Raw genomic sequence first — 21,249 nt, 5'->3', positions numbered from 1 at the left:
ATCTACTCCCCCCAATATAGCATATAACATTTATTTATTCAGCACCACATGGTACTCTGTTTCTTTAATCCCTTATGGTGGAGCCTCAAGGCGGTGTCTTACAATGTCAAAGGCAGATTTCCTCTCTCTTATGGAAGAAGAAGTGCTCAGTAGTCTTCCTTCAGAAAACCCATTTTAAACATGATTACACTCGGATTTGTCCTTCCGTCCTTCTGGTACCACTGTGAGGCGGTGGAGTGGCCTAGAGGGGAGTTAGTATAAGCTTCTGTAAGAACTTCCCTTTCTGTTATAAAACTCATGTACAAGACCCTGAAGGTCGTTACCTTATCTTGAAGGGTATGGTTGAGCAGACATTATATACCTTTGTCAATATCTATGCACCTAATAGCGACCAGATCCCAGGGCTAATGTTAGTATTAGCACTGGTGGAATTTCATAGAGAAGGTGTTTTACTTATAGCTGGAGATCTTCATGTGGCTTTGCAATCACTTATTGATACTTCTTCTAAATGCTCTTCCTGCTCCACAAGAACACTTAGGGTTCTGCATATAAGATTGCATGACATGGGCCTGGTTGATATTGGGCGCTGTCTAAACCCTGACTGATTATTCTTTTTATTCAGCAGCCGGGAACTCCTACTCCAGAATAGACTATATTTTGGTATCCAATGAATGTTTACAACTCTCCTCTGTCTCTAGGATTGAAAATATGACCCTGTCTGATCACTCTCCTGTCGATTGTATTTGTCATTATGCCCCTAAACCAGGTAGGACTACTAAATGGAGTTTAAATGAGTCCTTGTTTCCCAGCATACTGCCTCTCTGATACATAAATATGCGGATCCATATATATACCTATATAAATAAACATAAACATATGAATCAATGTAACTAAAAACAACCTCACAATACATGAAATTACATATACATACACAAATGGATGCAGATATAAAAATACAATATAAAAATGAATAAATGTCAGATGATAATACGGAAATTGATAAAATATCTAAAAAATAACATGTCTAGACGTAGACCTTACCTCTAGCCATGGGTGGGATTTGTGACCCTTTGTGTATTCATAAATAGTGAAATAGTAAAATATTCAAATGTTAAGAAATTGGGTAAGGGGTCTCTTTTGGGGACAGAGGATATAGTGGGATAAATAATATACCATAAAAAGTAAAACAAAGAATGGCATTATCTTGAGAATGTAAACAGTGTATGGCTGTCGATTGCAACTATGGAACCTTGATGTTGTATATTTGGTAGTCATATATTTAGTAATGTGACTCCACCCATCTTTCTGTCTCCTCCCTAAAAATATATCTCTTCATTCTCTGGCGACTCAAGTTTTTTCTGGTCTTCTGGATTCATTTCCCACAAGATCCGATTAACCCTCAACTCTCTTTCTGTTTCTATAGGCAGAGGAAGAGGCAGGTCATTCAGCAGGGGTGGTAGGGGCCGGGCAGGTGCATCAGGCCGGAGTCTAAGTGGGAAGTTGGAGAAAGCGAATGTGATTACTTCAAAGAGCGCACCAGAGTTGGTTGAGTGGATTACTCAGCCTTCCGCTTCTGCACCCTCATCATCCTCTGTATCTGCACCCTCCTCACTCTCTGCTGTGTGAACTCCCAATTACATGACCACCACTACCATAGCCTCTCCACTGGAGTCAGAGGAATTATTTTCCCATCCATTCCCGCCAACATTCTTAACATCGGATGAGGAAAACGAGGTAGAAACGGCAGCCACCCAGCAGTCTGATGACAGAACCCAGATCAGCCCAAGGATGGAGATCCCTGCTGTTGTTGCCTACTCTGAGATCTCAAATGTCAGTGGTGGTGAAGGTGACAAGGATGACCTGTCATGTGGGTGCCTACAAGAGAGGAAGAGGAGGGGAGTTCAGAGAAAGAGACGGAGCAGCAGAGAGGGAGGAGAAGGGGGAGAAGCAGGCTGAGCTCACAGGGCACAGTTGGCAAAAAGAAGAATGCAAATGTATCTGGAGCGATCCATCCACCATGCACGGTCCCTACTGGTGCTCCCAGGATGCCGGCACATGGCTCCGCATTGTCGGCTTTTTTTAACACGTCAGCTGCTGACAATAGTGTTGTCATCTGCACTCTGTGCTGTCAAAGCTTAAGTCACAGTAAGCCCAACACTCACCTAGGGACTACCGTGTTAAGAAGGCACCTGGCCTCCCATTACCGAGCCCAGTGGGAGAACCCACAAAGCCACACCGTCAGAACCCACAAAGCCACACTCCCAGCGCTCCACGTCCTGCATCTTCTTCTTCTCCTCTCTCCTCTCATTTGTCCTCCCCTCCACCGTGCTGCTGTCGCATTCATCTGGCAGAAGGCAGGCTTCCGTGGCCCAAATGTTTTTAGCGTAAAAAGTTGATGACGCGGGTAACCCTCTTGCCCAACGGCTGACTGCTGGCTTGTCGGAACTGCTAGCCCGCCAACTACTGCCATATAAACTGGTGTACTCAGAGGCTTTTAGAAAATTTGTGGCCATTGGTACACCGCAACGGAAGGTCCCGGGAAGGAAATATTTCTCCCAGAAGGGCATCCCAGAGCTATATGGCCACGTTTAGCGGCAAGTGATATTATCTCTGGCACACAGTGTCCGATCCAAAATACATCTGACCACAGACACATGGTCTAGCAAACACAGGCAGGGAAGGTACATAACTTTTACTGCCCACTGGTTGAACGGCCGTCAAGCGTGTAACCCATGGCTCCTGTGTGGATTTAGTGTTACCGCCGAGGATTGCATGCAGGCTTGCCTCTTATTCTCCTCCTCCTACTCCATCCTCCATCTCCTCCTCGGCTTACTTTTCCTTTTCCATTGCTACAGCCTCTTCCGCTGCACCCCCCAAGCTCCCCCGAACCTAGGTGAGATGTTGCCATGCTGTGCTGCGGCTGTTGTGCCTGGAAGCCAAGAGTCACACTGGTCCTGCGCTGCTTTCAGCTCTGTGATCACATGCCGATCATTGGCTAACCCTGCGCAATTTGACAGTTGGTAAAGTAGTGTGCAGAAACTGTGCCAATCTGCTGAGTGCGCTGAAACAGGTCAAAATGACACACGTGCCGTGCATGGCACACGTCCTGAACTTTGTATATGCTTGATAGGCTGTTCCAGCAGCAATGTGCTGTTAACAACTACCTGTATGAACACTGCAGCAGGACAGGTTTTGGGGAGCTTGGTTTATTTTCACCGTGCCAGTGGCTGCTCATGCGCGACACATGCAGACTTCTAAAGTCATTTGATGAGATCACCAAACTGGTCAGTCTTAGGCAGGGTTCCATCAGTGACATTGTACCTTATGCCTTCTTTCTGGAGCGTGCATTGCGTCGTGTCATTGATCAAGCCGTCGAGGATCAGGAGCTGGAAGATGAGGAAGTCGCAATGCTGAATGAATTCCCAGGGGGGCTACTCCATCTGAGACAAGTCAGCAGGAGTCTGAAGAGGAGTCAGAGGAGGATGATGGCTGGGGGAGGAGGAGGATGAGCAAGACAAGCAGGCTTTTAGGGAGACTTTAAACTTTCTGGGGATCACTGGTGTTGTCTGTGGCTGGGGGGAGGAGACCGAGGATGACATTATCCTGGACGATAAACAGGAGCCAGGCTACTCCACCGCTTCTAATTTAGTGCAAATGGGGGCCTTCATGCTCCAGTGTTTGAAGAGGGACACCAGTATTAAAAGTATAAAGGGCAAAGACCAGTATTGGGTGGCAAGGTACTTTGACCCCCAGTACAAACACAAAATGGCAGACATGTTACCAGCATCACAGAGGGCTGTCAGAATGAAGCATTTCCATGCCTGGCTGCGAGAGATGCTGCATTCTGCTGTTGCAGGCGCTGGCAGAGGAATTTAAACCCACAGCGAAACAGGTGCAAGCACCAATCCTACCGCACCTGCAAAAAGAGGGCGGTTTGAAGATGTGTTGGTCACTTCAGATATAAAATCATTCTTGCAGCCAACCCATCGACAGCTGCCCTCCGGATCCAGCCTCAGGGAAGGCATAGACCAACAAGTGTCCGACTACATCGGATTAATGGCCGATGTGGACGCTCTGAGAAGCGAAGAACCCTTTGACTACTGGGTGTGCAGGCTTGACCTGTGGCCATAGCTGGCACAATAAGCCATGGAACTCTTGGCTTGCCCCTCGTTGAGTGTCCTGTCCAAAAGGACGTTCAGCGCATCGGGGGGTCATGACCGATCAGCACACTCGCCTAGCTCACGAAAAATAAATGAGGCATGGATCTCAGAGGAATTCAACACCTGTGACAACCATGTGTAATTGAATTTCCTCATGCCAGCCCACACATATCCGCCACTATACATAAAAAAGATTGGTCCTTGTCTTATGTATATACAGTGGCATAAAAGGCCTTTTCTGTCAGGTGATTGCCAAATTTTTGGAGCCTGTACTCCAGTGTCCTACAGTAAAATGCTTATTCAGTGACCGCCTAATGTACCTCCAGCCACATCATCGCGAGTTCTTTTCTGTCAGGTGAATGCCTAATTTTTGGGGCCTGTACTGGCCTACAGTAAGAATTTGTATCCAATGACCGCCTAATAAACCTCCAGCCACATAATCACAAGTTCTTTTCTGTCAGGTGAATGCCTAATTTTTTGGGCCTCTACTCCAGTGGCCTACAGTTAAATTTGTATCCAGTAACTGCCTAATGTACCTCCAGCCACATAATCACAAGTTATTTTATGTCAGGTTAATGCCTAATTTTTGGGTCCTGTACTGGCCTACAGTAAAATTTGGATCCAGTGACTGCCTAATGTACCTCCAAAAATCACATAAATACCACTATTCTAAAACATAACCTTTAATTCTTATATATTAAAAGCCAATACATCCATAATTTGATACAAAAGAAAATAAATTGAAAAGAAAATAGAAAAACTAATACAAGGCTGTTTGTAGGAGGGTTGACAAATGTGTCAGAGAGTTTGGGCCTATCCCTAATGTTGATACTGACTCTGATGCCCTGCCTACAAATGGAATAGCCGCCCCGAAAGGGGCGATCCCATGTCTCGTGCCTCCTGATAGCCCTATGGTCACCCTGACCCGGAATAGTATTCCAACTTGTTGGACTAGTGGCCCTAAATAAAGACCTGGACTACTATAAGTACAATACTATACTATACTAATGTACCTCCAGCCACATAATCACAAGTTCTTTTCTGTCCTGTGAATGCCTAATTTTTGGGGCCTGTACTCCCATGGCCCAAAATAAAATGTTTCTAGGCTCCAGCAGGGGAAATTTTTGAGAGTTTCCATTTTAGACGCATAAAAATGGCCCCTGATTAAAATACATATTTGTTGTGGGAATTGTTGCCAATGATTCCCCTCTAGTATGTCACTATCTATGTTTTGAGACTATTTGTGCACTTCTACAAAGTTTTTGGTTGCTGAAAATATGACCTGAACCTTTTTCAGGTTCACCTGCCTTTAAAGTCAATGGGGCCTGCAGTGATCGCGCGTTCAGTGATTTGAAAGCAAACGCGCATTCGCTTTCGCGAACCGTCCTGGCCGATGTTCGTCCATCACTACTCTTAATTAAACTCTCTAGATGTACAGTGGGATGTGAAAGTTTGGGTAACCTTGTTAATCGTCATGATTTTGCTGTATAAATCGTTGGTTGTTATGAAAAGAAAAATGTCAGTTAAATATATCATATAGGAGACACACACAGTGATATTTGAGAAGTGAAATTAAGTTTATTGGATTTACAGAAAGTGTGCTATAATTGTTTAAACAAAATTAAGCAGGTGCATAAATTTGGCCACCACAAAAAAGAAATGAAATCAATATTTAGTGGATCCTCCTTTTGCAGAAATTACAGCCTCTAAACGCTTCCTGTAGGTTCCAATGAGAGTCTGGATTCTGGTTGAAGGTATTTTGGACCATTCCTCTTTACAAAACATCTTTAGTTCATTCAGGTTTGATGGCTTCCGAGCATGGACAGCTCTCTCTAAGTCACACCACAGATTTTCAATTATATTCAGGTCTGCGGACTGAGATGGCCATTCCAGAACGTTGTACTTGTTCCTCTGCATAAATGCCTTAGTGGATATTTGAGCAGTGTTTAGGGTCGTTGTCTTGTTGAAAGATCCAGCCCCGGCACAGCTTCAGCTTTGTCACTGATTCCTGGACATTGGTCTCCAGAATCTGCTGATACTGAGTAGAATCCATGCATCCCTCAACTTTGACAAGATTCCCAGTCCCTGCACTGGCCACAGAGCCCCACAGCATGATGGAACCACCACCATATTTTACTGTAGGTAGCAGGTGTTTTTCTTGGAATGCTGTGTTCTTTTTCCTCTATGCATAAGGCCCCTTGTTATGGCCAAATAACCTAATTTTAGTTTTATCGGTCCACAGCACCTTATTCCAAAATGAAGCTGGCTTATCCAAATGTGCTTTAGCTCAACTTAAGCAACACTTTTTGTGCTGTGGGCGGAGAAAAGGCTTCCTCTGCATCACTCTCGCATACAGCATCTTCTTGTGTAAAGTGCGCCGAATGGTTGAACGATGCACAGTGACTCCATCTGCAGCAAGATGATGTTGTAGGTCTTTGGTGCTGGTCTGTGGGTTGACTCTGACTGTTTTCACCATTCGTTGCTTCTGTCTATCCGAGATTTTTCTTGGTCTGCCACTTCGAGCCTTAACTTGAACTGAGCCTGTGGTCTACCAAATCCTCAATTTGTTTCTAACTGTGAAAACAGACAGCGGAAATCTCTGAGACAGCTTTCTGTATCCTTCCCCTAAACCATGATAGTGAACAATCTTTGTCTTCAGGTCATTTGAGAGTTGTTTTGAGACCCCCATGTTGCTACTCTTCAGAGAAAATTAAAAGACGAGGGAAACTTACAATTGACCCCCTTAAATGCTCTTTCTCATAATTGGATTCACCTGTGTATGTAGGTCAGGGGTCACTGAGCTTACCAAGCCAATTTGAGTTCCAATAATCAGTTCTAAAGGTTTTGGAATCAATAAAATGACAACAGTGCCCAAATGTATGCACCTGCTTAATTTTGTTTAAACAATTATAGCACACTTTCTGTAAATCCAATAAACTTCATTTCACTTCTCAAATATCACTGTTTGTGTCTCCTTTATGATATATTTAACTGACATTTTTTATCGTAACAAACAACGATTTATACAGGAAAATTATGACGATTAACAAGGTTGCCCAAACTTTTGCATCCCACTGTATCTGCATTCAGGAGAATAGTTATAAGGTTTTGATGAGGTGGTATAAAGCATCTGATAAAATCTCCATATTTAGACCTAACATTCCTGATACATGCTGGCGTTGCCAGGAAGCCAAAGGCACTTACTTCCGTGTTTGGTAGACATGCCATAAGATTGTTAAATGGTGGAAGGAAATCTTCCTTGTAATCAACAAAGTATGCCACACATCATTCCCTTGTTCCCCAGAAATAGGCCTACTTTCACTTGGCATTAGGTCAGTAAAAGTATGTAAAAGTATGTAAGGCTTAACTCTTCTCATAGCTGATTACAAGCAAGACTTCTGGTCTCTACTTATTGGCTTTCAGTAGAGCTCCCCAGTATGAACCAATAAAGTAGACCAAATATACAGATTTGAAGAGATTTCTCATTGGGAATTACCTTCTAGATGCACTTTTCTTTCCATCTGGTCTCTCTGGAGATTGCACAGACACATTTCTTGAGACTCACTCGGCCATCCCTATGGTACTTCAGCATTCTTATATTCCCTTAACAAAGCTGATTGTCTCTATGCCTGTGTTTTTAAAAAATATTTTATACTACATTGTTTATTTATATATTTGTCCTTCCATTAGTAGAGCTGCAAATGTCTGTCAATATGCAGCTTGACCTCGTTCCTTTATTTTCACTCCTAAATTGTGCATATGTGATACTTGATATGATGGACCTATGATATTTTGTTAAAAAACAAAAATATTAATAATAATAAAAAAGAAGCATCACTTGAGGGACCAGGGTGAAATAAATAATGATGAGACCCAGTGGATTCATTTTGCTAACAATGAAAATGTGTAATGCATTTTACTTTAAATGAATGTCACAATGCAATACCTTTAAATAAGTATGATAATTATCAGAAGTGGTTATCTGGGAATACCCTACTTGGCCTTGTAGCACAAAATACATTTAAAAAGAAGAAAAAAAATCAAACAATTAGAGGAAATATAAATATAAAACAGAAGGATGTCTTTTAACCAGCACATTTTTCCAGGAACTCACAGGAATCTTCATTATTTTAATAATAGAATATGTAATTTTCCTTTGATTGTATTAAACTGTGGTATGGATTTTATGAAGTTTGACAATTTCACATTCCACCAAAGTCCTCGTTTCCTCTGGTGGAATTTTTAACTAGCTCAAGACCAGGCTATTTCCCGTTAGGCTCCATTCAGATGTCTGCAAATGGGTCCTCATCCGTATCGGGAACGGTTCCAGACCCATTCATTCTCAATGGAGCAGAACGGGATGCGGAAAGCACACTTTGTGCTCTTCGCATTTCCAGACCGTGGCCTCGAACTTCTGGACTTCGGCCCTGAACTTCCGGGCCACGGCTCTGCAAAAAAATAGAACATGTCCTATTCTTGTCCGCAATTGCGGGTGTGCCGGCTGGGTGTTTTGCCGATCCACAAATTGCTGATCTGCAATACACCACGGACATGTGAATGGACCCTTAAAAAGATATTCAGGTTATAGAAAGCTATCATCAGAACAGCAGATAACTATCAGATCTTGAAAATGGGGGGCCCATAGCCCGTGGAGCCCCCCTGTAAATGACAGAGTGGCTGGTCGCAAAAGTGCTCTGCCACTCCATTCATTTCTATGGGAGCTCCAGAGATAGCCAGGAATACCTTTCCATAACCAGAATACCGTACATCTTTAATGACCAAGCTTAGGTGAGTTTTTCAAGGACGTAAGGTTTTGGAAGAGATAACAATTTTTATTTTTTCGTATTTTTTTTGTTTGGGTCAGCTTAGTGCTTTCTGTTATGGTCATTTTTATATATGGGATGTAGATGTGTGCACCTTTTTGTTATGGTCATTTTGATATGTTTTAATGAAAATGTATTAAGAATAGAAGGAGTTCTTCTGAAGTTTCTTCATCTCCTACCTATATGTTTGTTTTTGGAGTAGTTGCTGAGTGACTGTCTCCCAGCTGAGCCATCATAGCGATGTCACACAACCTCTCATGGGCATCTCTGCAGTGACTTTTTTGATTAGTTAGTTCTCTTTTAAAACCCCTGGTTTCTTGCAGGTTATTGATAGACTATGCTATGCATGTTTAATCCAGGATTGTCTATATGCTTCCAGGCTCTTGTTCCAGTCCAGGTTGAGCTACTAGGACCATAATTCTATTCCAGTGGTTTATTACAATTCCAGTTTAAGTTTCTTGTGCTCCATTTTTTGTTCCTATGCAGGAATTTGTTTGTTGACTCGTTGCTGGCTACTGGCATTATAGTGATTGGCTGGCCAGGAAGACGTCATCGGGTACTATATAGCACCAGATGATGCATGTTTGGCTCATTTTTAGTCAGCGAGAGCTGCGCTTAGGAAGGGACAGATAGTGTAGGGAGTGTGATCGCAAGATTCACAATCTATTTAGTTGAAAAACTTTTCAAAGACCCAAAAGTCCTTTTAAAGACTATTGTGTGTGGTGACAGCAAAATAATATAGCCATCAATTTTTTTCCCCCATCATTTTCAATACTGTTTCTATAGAGGGTGTCTGCAGTGACTTGTGACATCTGTACAATACCTTCTGTGTATCAGGGCCAGAGATAGGAAAAATATAAGTGAAATCTATTTTCCTTTTTCCATACTTTCACATACTTTTTCCATATACTGTGCTTGCTGTGAACTGTGACACCCGTGCCACATCTTGTGTGTCAAGCGTGCATATAACGTTTAATATGAAGAAGGCGAGCATTAAGGGATGGGGAAGTGGCTGTGATGCTGATGGTTCAGGCAGAGGCTGTGGCCCTGAATCTGTGCCTGCTACCAGAAAACAAGAAAAACAATCATCCATGATACCTAGCTTCATGTCCCAATTTGCAGGGCATCGCAGGACAAAACTCTTACGGCTGTTTCACACGAGCGAGTCCATTGCGGGAATCACACTCCGTGGATCCTCTGCTCTGGACTTGCAGGAGCGCACGGCATTATCATAATTTATAATGCTCTGTGCCTCTGCTTGACCTTATTTCTACAGAATCATACTGACAGCTTTTTGTCACTATGATTCTGTGGAAAAAAGGCCATGCAGAGGCACATAGCATTATAAATCATGATAATGCCATGCGCTCCTGCAAGTCCAGAGCGGAGTATCACACTCACACACGGAGCGTGATTCTCACAATGGACTCGCTCGTGTGAAACAGCCCATAAAGTCAGACCAGTGCAACTAGGTGGTCGGTTGGATTGCAGCAGATAATGCTTCCAGTCAGTTAAGCACCACCCTGTCTTCCACCAAGTCCAGTCTCAGTAACCAAGAGTCTGTTCAACAGAATACTCACCCTGATCCTCCTTCCTCCCTCCATGGAGAGTCTGACCAAACAAGTGATCCCACACTCGGAAATTCCAAGGAGCTCTTTTCATCGCCATTACTTGATTTGGCTTGAAGAAGGACATGAGATCTTGTATCTTGATTCCCAACCTCTTGAGCATCCACAGTCACAAGAACATGACGGTGGGGAATGAAAATTTGTGTTTAATAAGGTCAGGGGCAAAGCTATAGGGGGTGCAGAGGTAGCAGTCGCTACCGGGCCCAGGAGCCTGAGGGGGCCCAAAGACCCTTGTGCTGCATAAGAAGACACCGGTATTATAGAAAGTGCATGCTGGTCAAGTTACACCTCTGGCTGGAGGGAAGGGGTTAGGTCAAGAATTTGACATGGGAGGAGTGCTGTTTCAATTTTTGCCTCAGGGAGCACAAAGGCTATGTGCTCCCCTGCTCCTGGCCACATAGCACTAAGGGAAGGGGGGCCCAAGCTGAACTCTCGCACCAGGGCCCATGAGCCTTCAGCTACGCCCCTGAATAAGGTGGATGATGATGAGACACAGTTGCCAATGAGTCAACCGCAATTACTGTCTCAAGAGGTTGATGAAGAGGATGAGGCACAGTGGTCAATCACTGAGGTTGTAGTTAGGTCAACAAATTAAGAGAATGATCAGAGTGAGGAAGTGGAAGAGGAGGTGGTGGATGATGAGGTCACTGACCCAACCTGGGAAGGTGGAAAGCCGAGTGAGGACAGCAGTACAGAGTAGGAGGGATCTGCAGCACCACAACAGGCTGTAAGAGGCAGTGGGATGGCAAAAGGGAGAAGGCAGGCCACACCAAACAGGCCCACAACTGTTCCACGCAGCACCCCTATGCGTAAATCTCACATGCCAAGGGGAAGTTGTTGCACAGTATGGCGCTTTATTGAGGAAAGTGCGAAAGAGTAAAAGAATAGTAGTTGGCAACCTGTGCCACACCAAAATCATCCGAGGTGTGAACACTAGCAACCTCACCACCACAAGCATGATCTGCCACATGGCATCCAAGCACCATAATAAGTGGGATGAACGTCTGGGTCCACAATCTGTGTCTGCGGGTCCCACCACTGCCTCCTCTTCCCCTATGGTACGCGCTGGGCAATTGCCTGTCAAAGGTGCAGGCAAGGATACCTCCCGTTCTGCACCTGGACCATCGCAAACACCATCAGCGACCACATCCACTTCCCTGTCCCAGCACAGCATCCAAATGTCATTACCCTAGGCATTTGAACGCAAGCGCAAATACCCAGCCACACACCCACAGTCCATAGCACTGAATGTGCACCTTTCAAAATGACTGGCCATGGAAATGTTGCCATTTAGGCTTGTGGACACTGAGGCCTTCCGCAGTCTGATGTCGGTGACCGTCCCGCGTTACTCTGTCCCCAGCCGCCACTATTTTTCAAGGTATGCCATGCCTGCCTTACACCAACATGTGTCCCGAAAAGTCACATGTGCCCTGACCAACGCAGTTATTGGGAAGGTCCACTTAAGGATTGTGGGCTTTCCTTCTATTCGAATTTCTGCCACCACCTACCATTAGTGGCTGCAATCCCCCCTTCTCCTCCTCCACCTCCCCCTCCACTTCCACCTCTGAATTCTCATCTTGCAGCACCATTCAGCCATCAGTCAGTAGCTGGAAGCAGTGTAGCACTGCAGTGGGGAAGCGACAACAGGCCGTGCTGAAGCTCATATGCTTAGGGGACAGCTGTTGCAGGGGAAAAAGAGACCAGACTGAGCTGTGGCTGTCGCCACTCAACCTACAACCAGTCATGGATGTGTCTGATAATGGCCGTAACTTGGTGGCGGCTTTGGAGCTCGGCAAGCTCACACACATGCCATGCCTAGCCCATGACTTAAACTTAGTGGTTTAGTGGTTTCTCAAAACCTACCCCAATTAGCCTGAGCTACTGGTGAAGGTGCGCCGTGTGAGTGCACATTTCCTCAAGTCATCGACAGCTGCAGCAGCGCTTTAACTTGCCAGCTCACCGGCTGTTGTGTGATGTGAGCATGCACTGAAACTCGACGTTCCACATGTTGGCCAGGCTTTGTGAGCAGCAGAGGGCAGTAGTGGAATACCAACTGCAACATAGTTGTCGCCTTTCCAGTCAGCTTCCCCTAATCAGAAGCGAGGAGTAAGCATGGATGTCTGACCTCTGCGAGATTTTAAGAAACTTTGAGGAATCAACACAGATGGTGAGCTGCGATAACGCTATTATCAGCATAACCATCCCACTTCTGTTTCTACTCAAACGATCGCTGTTCACAACTAAGGATGCCGCTTTGCATGAGGAAGAGGTGGAAATGGGGGAAGAAGACATTACACAGGGTGATAGCCAGACCACCCTCTCAGTGCGAATTGGACGATGAAGAGGAGGAGGAGAAGCAGAAGGCCTTCGCTACAGAGGGTAGTACCCATGGAACTTTAATTCCATCTGTTCAGTGTGGGTGGTCAGAAGAGGAGGAAGAGGATGAGAGATGGACAGTCATCCTCCTGATGATGACAGCGAAGTCTTGCCTGTTGGTACTCTGGCACACATTGCTGACTTCATGCTAGGCTGCCTTTCCCTCAACCTGTGTGTTATACACATTTTAGACAACACAGATTACTGGTTGTTCACCCATCTTGACCCCCACTACAAAGAGAACTTCTCATCTCTCATTCCTCAGGTGGAGAAGATGAGCAAAACTGTGTAATACCAGAAGGCCCTTGTGGAAAAATTGCTCTAAAAATTTCCATCTAACAACGCTGGGGGCAGAGTCCGTACTTCCTTGGGCAACCGAGGAGGGGAGACAAGGGCAACACACAGCAGTTCCAACAGAGGCAGGGAAACACTCTTCAAGGCCTGGGACAGTTTCATGGCACCCCACCAGCACCCTCACCCTGATGTGCAGCCTAGTGTCATAAGGAAGGAAAAGTTTTGAAAGATGATGAAGGAGTACATAGCAGACCGTGTCAGCGTCTTCAGTGATCTCTCAGTGCCTTACAAATACTGGGTGCCAAGCTGGACATGTGGCACGAACTGTCGCTCTACACCTTGGAGGTGCTGGCCTGCCCTGCCGCCAGCATTTCGTCTGAGCGGGTATTTAGTGCTGCTGGGGGCATTATAACAGATAAGCGTATCCACCTGTCAACTGAAAATGCTGACAGGTTGACTTTTATAAAAATGAACAAGGCCTGGATTGACAATGACTTCTCGACTCCACCAGAGAAAAGCGGATGAAAAAAAGTACTTTAAATGTGTTGTTTAATGTACTCAATTCACTGTATTCCCATGCACCACTTCCACCACAAAAAAGGGTATATTGTTAAATCATCCTTTTCTAATCCTCGTCCTCCTCTTCCATCATATCAACATGCTTATTCGTCGCATATAATGCCCTCACATATATGCCCTCGCATATAATGTTTTACAGGGTCAGCTCAACTGCAGGCCCTCGCATATAATATTTTACAGGGTCAGCTCACCTGCAGGCGCTAGCATCTAATGTTTTACAGGGTCAGCTCACCTGCATGCCCATGCATATAATGTTTTACAGGGTCAGCTCAACTGCAGGCCCTTGTATATAATGTTTTACAGGGTCAGCTCACCTGAAGGCCCTCACATATAATGTTTTACAGGTCAGCTCACTGGCAGGCCCTCACCTACAATCTTTCACAGGGTCAGCTCACCTTCTAATGTCGACAGAGAAGTCTTGCCTGTTGGTACTCTGGCACACATGGCTGACTTCATGTTAGGCTGCCTTTCCCACGATCTGCACATTATATGCATTTTAGACAACACGGATTACTGGTTGTTCACCCTTCTCAACCCCCAGTACCAAGAGAACTTCTCATCTCTTATTCCTCTGGTGGCGAAGACAAGCAAATCAGTGCTATAACAGAAGGTCCTTGTTGAAAAATTGCTCCAAAGTTGATAGGGCAGACATCCAAATGGATTGGTGCCATCACGGGGATGTGCAATCGCCTAGAAGTTATCTAGAGTCAACAAAGCAGCAGCAGGCCCTCACCTACAAGTCCAGTCTCAGTAGCCAAGAGTCTGGCTAACACAATCCTCACCATGACAGCACACTGGGTGTACGTTGTGGAGGCCAGGAGCAAGTCAACTGCTGGCCTCAGACTTGCCCTCTAATAGATCCTCGTTAACGGAAAGTGCACTCATTCCGATAACAGGACCTCTTGTTATTTATTGTCGCTACCATCGGGAGTGAGTAATTGCCGTGCACCTGCTGCCTTCCTTGGAAGCTTATGCTTTAATAACTTGACCCACCCTCTCTGGGTAGTTCACAATTAGGAAAGAAAAAGGGAAAAGGCAACAACAGCCAATCAGATTTCAGCCATTAACCTCCCTTGGATGTGGTAGCCATTTCTCAGGCTCCCTCTCCGGCATCGAACCCTGATTCCCGTTACCCATGATCACCATAGTAGGCGAAGAAAAGAACATCGAAAGTTGATAGGGCAGACATCCGAATGGATCGTCGCCATGACGGGGACATGCAATCACCCAGAGGTTATCTACAGTTACCAATGCGACAGCAGGCCCTCGCCCCTAATGTTTTGGATGGTCAGATAAGCAGGCCCTTACTCCAAATGTTTTTGAGGGTCACCAGCAGGCCATCAATCATAATTTTTCAAGGGTGTGTATGATGCCCTCCTTTATGTGTAACAAAGGATGTTTTGGAGTGTCGGTTACTTGTAATTTTTGATAGCCCTTTCACTTGTGCATAGGCTTTATGAGTGTAAGAGTCTCACTACCTAAACTATTATACCACAATGTGAATTAGGCCCTCCATTATGTGATATACGGGTTGTATTGGAGTACCTCTTCATTGTAATTTTTGGCAGCACTTTCACTTTATATGCAAGTAAATATACAGGAAAGAATGTTTTGTTACAATTTTTCCTCAAATTTTTTTTTTCTTTCCGGTTTTGTGTGTATTTATGTCAGTCTGTAAAAGTGGCGTACTACTCGGACAACATGGTTCCCAGCAGCAACCTGGGAGTCTAAGATGCATCGAGACATCCTCCCCATGCTGTTCTCGAACCATTTCTGTGGTGTTTCCTTCAATTTCTGACCTTTTCCTATGAACCAGGCACCCTCCCCTATTCAGAGCAGGGGGTGCCTGGTTTAATGCTCGAGTTCTCCCATTGACTTCCATTATACTCGGACCTGAGCATCCCGTTATGTTCAGCCAGAGCACCCGAGCACTTTGGTGCTCGATCAGCACTACTACCAAATAAGACATTAGGGGTGAGGGTCTGCTGCTGAGCTGACCATCTTAAACATTAGGGGTGAGGGCCTGCTGCTAAGCTGACCATCTAAAACATTAGTGGTGAGGGCCTGCTGTTGATCTGACTATGGAAAAATTTATGGGCGAGAGCCTGCTGCTAAGCTGACCATCTAAAACATTATGGGCAAGGGCCTGCTGCTGACCTGACAATCTAAAACATTATGGGCAAGGGCCTGCTGCCGAGCTGACCATATAAAACATTATGGGCGAGGGCCTGCTGCCGAGCTGACCATCGAAAACATTATGGGTGAGGGCCTGCTGTCGAGCTGACCATATAAAACATTATAGGCGAGGGCCTGCTGCTGAGCTGACCATCTAAAAGATTAGGGGCGGGGGCCTGCTGCCGAGCTGACCATTTAAAACATTAGGGGCGAGGGCCTGCTCATGAGCTGACCATCTAAAACATTAGGGGGTGAGGATCTGCTGTCGAGCTGATTCTCTAAAACATTGGGGGCGAGTTCCTGCTGCTGATCTGACAATGGAAAAATTAAGGTTGAGCGCCTGCTGCTGAGCTGACCATCAAAAAAATTATGGTTGAGGGTCTGCTGGTGAGCTCACTCTCTAAAACATTAGGGGCGAGGGCCTGCTGCTGATCTGACCATGGAAAAAATTATAGGCAAGGGCCTGCTGCTGAGCTGACCATCGAAAAAATTATGGTTGAGGGTCTGCTGCTGAGCTGACCCTCTAAAACATTAGGAGCGAGGGCATCCTAATAAGCATGTTCATATAATGGAGTAGGAGGAGTAGGGCGAGAAAAGGAAGATTTAACCATATACCCTTTTTTGTGGTGGAAGGTGTGTATGGGAATACAGTGTATTCGATACACCATAAAAGCCACATTTAAAGTGACCTTATGTTCAGCCGCTTTCCTCTGGTGGAGTTGAGAAGTCAGGGGCAATCCAGGCCTTGTTCATTTTGTGTGTTCCCCTCGTCTCCCCTCCTTGCTGCCAGCCACAGCTCTGCATCTGTGTGCTGTTTGTCACCTAAGCAAATTAGTTTCAGCACAGCCTCCCCACTGCAGTGCTACACTGCTTCCAGCTACTGACTGATGGCTGACTGGTGCTGCAAGATGAGAATTCAGAGGTGGAAGTGGAGGGGGAGGTGGAGGAGGAGAAGGGGGGTTGCTGCAGCCACTAATGTAGGTGGTGGCAGAAATCCTAATGGAAGTAAGGCCTGCAATACTTGGCGTTGGTAGCACCTGTGCCATCCCAGGGTACGACACGCTCCCAGCCTCCACAACGTTCACCCAGTGTGCCGTCAGGGAAATGTAGCATCCCTGGCCAAAAGTACTCGTCCATGTGTTGGTCGTTAAGTGGACCTTCCCAATAACTGCGTTGGTCAGGGCACGGGTGTTGTTACGGGACAAATGCTGGTGTAAGGCGGGGATGGCACACTGGGAAAAATATTGGTGGCTGGGGACTGAGTAATGAGGTACGGCCGCCGCCATCAAGCTGTGGAAAGCCTCAGTGTCCACAAGACAAAATGGCAACATTTTTAGGGCCAGCAATTTGGAAAGGTGTGCATTTAGTGCTATGGACTGTTGGTGGGTGGCTGGGAATTTGCGCTTTTGTTCTAAGGCCTGGGGTATGGACATCTGTATACTGCAGAAGTAGATGTGCTAGCTGATGGTGCTCGTGAAGGTCCCGGTGCATGGCAATAGGCATCCGGGCCTGCGTCTTGGACAGAGGATTGGCCAGCACATAACACAGGGGAAGAGGAGGCAGTGGTGTGACCCGCAGACACTGATTGTGAACCCAGGTGTTTGACCCACCTATTAGTGTGCTTTGATGCCATGTGGCGGATCATGCTGGTGGTGGTGAGGTTGCTAGTGTTCACGCCCTTGCTCCTTTTCATATGGCACAGTTTGCAAATTACAATTCTTTTATCGTCTGCACTTTCCTCAAAAAGCGCCAGACTGCAGAACAACTACCCCTTGGCAACCACCCCTTGGCCTGTTTGATGTGGCCCGCCTTCTCCCTTTTGCCACCCCACTGCCTCTTCCAGCCTGTTGCGGTGCTGCAGATCTCTCCTCCTCTGTACTGCTGTCCTCGCTCGGCTTGCCACCTTCCCAGGTTGGGTCAGTGATTTCATCGTCCACCACCTCCTCTTCCACTTCCTCACTCTGGTCATCCTCATGACTTGTTGACCTAACAACAACCTCACTTATTGACAACTCTGTCTCATCCTCATCATCAACCTCTTGATACACTAATTACCATTTACTTATTGGCAACTGTCTCATCATCATCATCCACCTCGTGAAACACTAATTGCCGTTCCCCACCTTCATCTTCTTGTAACTGTGGATGCTCAAGTGTTTGGGCATCAGTCCACACGATCTCCTCATGTCACTCTTCAAGTAGGCTTGGCGAGAGGCCCAAATCAAAGAATGGCGATGAAAAGAGCTCCTCGGAATATCTCAGTGTGGGATCACTTGTTTGACAAGACTCTACATGGTGGGAGAAAGGAGGATCAGGGTGAGGATTCTGTTGACCAGACTCTTGGCTACTGAGACTGGACTTTGTGGAAGACAGGGTGGTGTTCAACCGACTGGAAGCATTATTTGCTGCAATCCAACTGACCACCTGGTCGCACTGTTCTAACTTCGAGAGTGGTGTCCTGCGCCACTCTACAAAATGGGACATGAAGCTAGGTATCATGGATGAGTGTGTTTCTTGTGCTCTGGCAGCAGGCACACCACGCCCAGGGTCACGGCCTCTGCGTGCACCATCAGCAGCACGGCCACTTCTCTCTCCCTTATTGCTAGCCTTCTGCATATTAAATGGTATATATACTTGAAAGTATGTCACACGTACAGTAGCGCAGGTTTTGTAAGTTTATGCGCAAATAAATAAACTGAATGTCACTGATATTTAGGATGTGCAAACGTTATACAGGAGATGTAGCGCAGGAAATGACGCTGCTGTCACCAGCGGCTAAAGTTATACAGAAGATGTAGCGCAGGTAATGTCGCTGCTGTCACTAGCGGCTAACGTTATACAGGAGATGTAGCGCAGGTAATGTCACTGCTGTCACCAGTGGCTAACTTTATACAGAAGATGTAGCACAGGTAATGTTGCTGCTGTCACCAGCGGCTAACGTTATACAGGAGATATAGTGCAGAAAATGTCGCTGTTGTCACCAGCAGCTAATGTTATACAGGAGATGTAGCTCAGGTAATGTCGCCGCTGTCACCAGCGGCTAGTGTTATACAGGAGATGTAGCACAGGTAATGTCGCTGCTGTCACCAGCGGCTAACGTTATACAGGAGATGTAGCGAAGGTAATGTTGCTACTGTCACCAGCGGATATCGTTATACAGAAGATGTAGCGCAGGTAATGACGCTGCTGTCACCAGCGGCTAACGTTATACAGAAGATGTAGAGCAGGTAATGTCGATGCTGTCACCAGCAGATAACGTTATACAGGAGATGTAGCGCAGGTAATGTCGCTGTTGTCCCCCATGGCTAAGAAAAAAATACAGTCAATGTCACTGATATTTGGGATGCGGAAACGTTATACAGGAGAGGTACCACAGGTAATGGCTCTGCTGTCACCAGCGGCTAAGAAAAAATTACAGTCAATGTCACAGATATATGGGATTCAGAAACGTTATACAAGAGATGTAGCGCAGGTAATGTCACTGTCCGCAGCGGACACCATCTACAGAAAAAGTAGGTTCGCGTTCATGGCGGCACAATTCACTTTAAAAGCAGACGAGCCTAAAAAAACCTTCAGGTCATATTTTCAGCCAGCAAACACTTACTAGAAGTACACAAATAGTCTCACAACATGGACAGTGATATACCAGAGAGGGATCATTGGCAAAAATTCCCACAAAAAATATGTAAAGGTGAAACTTACAAAATGTGAATATCGTGCAAAAGTCTATTTACAGTATTTCAGTAATGCAAATTGAAGGAATTGTATAAATGCAGCTTAAAATTAGAATTTTGTGAAAAGGTTCAATATTCTAGGCTCAAAGTGTCGCACTCTAGTCAGCTAATTAATCCCGACCCACTGAGCAAAGAATACCTCAAAATTGAGACTTTGGGGTTTCATAAGCGGTAAGCCATCATTTTCCAAATTATAACAAATAAAGGCTTGAAATATCTTGCTTTGCATGTAATGAGTCTTTCTCATATATTAGTTTCACCTTTTAAGTTGCATTACTAAAATAAATGAACTTTGCACGATATTCTAATTTTTCGAGTTTGCCCTGTATTTTAATCAGGGGCCATTTTAATGCGTCTTAAAGGGAAACTCTCAAAAATGTGCCCTGCTGGAGCCTAGAAAAATGTTATTTCCTATCGGTTTGATGTATACAAATGTGCAGCACTCCACGTTTTTGTATCCTGCAGAGTCCATTAAAAAAATGCATACGTTAATTTTTTTTTATTTTTTTTACCATGTAACTGTATGGTGAACGGACGTCTTGATAACGCATACATTTTTGGTATGCATTAAATGGATGGCAAAAATAGGATGTGAACCCAGCCCTAGGCACCAGTACACAGCGGAGCAGCGTGTCGTAGAGGGGAGGCCACCATGAACTGACAGAGAGCTACCCTGGTCTTGGTGGTAAGGGATGAGGACTGTGTTTCCCAAGGATCATTTTCTACTGAGAAATACAGGGCACAGTATAATACACTAAAATCTATATAATATAAAGATATTAAGCCTACCTCCCGAATAATATTACAAATAGGTGGTCATTTATTATATAGAAATACATCTATAGTACAGACCAAAAGTTTGGACACACCTTCTCATTCAAAGAGTTTTCTTTATTTTCATGACTATGAAAATTGTAGATTCACACTGAAGGCATCAAAACTATGAATTAACACATGTGGAATTATATACATAACAAAAAAGTGTGAAACAACTGAAAATATGTCATATTCTAGGTTCTTCAAAGTAGCCACCTTTTGCTTTGATTACTGCTTTGCACACTCTTGGCATTCTCTTGATGAGCTTCAAGAGGTAGTCACCTGAAATGGTCTTCCAACAGTCTTGAAGGAGTTCTCAGAGATGCTTAGCACTTGTTGGCCCTTTTGCCTTCACTCTGCGGTCCAGCTCACCCCAAACCATATCGATTGGGTTCAGGTCTGGTGACTGTGGAGGCCAGGTCATCTGGCGCAGCACCCCATCACTCTCCTTCATGGTCAAATAGCCCTTACACAGCCTGGAGGTGTGTTTGGGGTCATTGTCCTGTTGAGAAATAAATGATGGTCCAACTAAACGCAAACCGGATGGAATAGCATGCCACTGCAAAATGCTGTGGTAGCCATGCTGGTTGCATTAATGCAGCTTAAAATTTGAACTTTGTGAAAAGGTTCAATATTCTAGGCTCAAAGTGTCACACTCTAGTCA

The sequence above is a fragment of the Bufo gargarizans genome, chromosome 5 (assembly GCF_014858855.1).
Source record: "Bufo gargarizans isolate SCDJY-AF-19 chromosome 5, ASM1485885v1, whole genome shotgun sequence".
Taxonomy (NCBI): domain Eukaryota; kingdom Metazoa; phylum Chordata; class Amphibia; order Anura; family Bufonidae; genus Bufo; species Bufo gargarizans.
The sequence above is the reverse complement of the archived record's forward strand: the minus strand, read 5'-3'. Positions refer to the sequence as shown.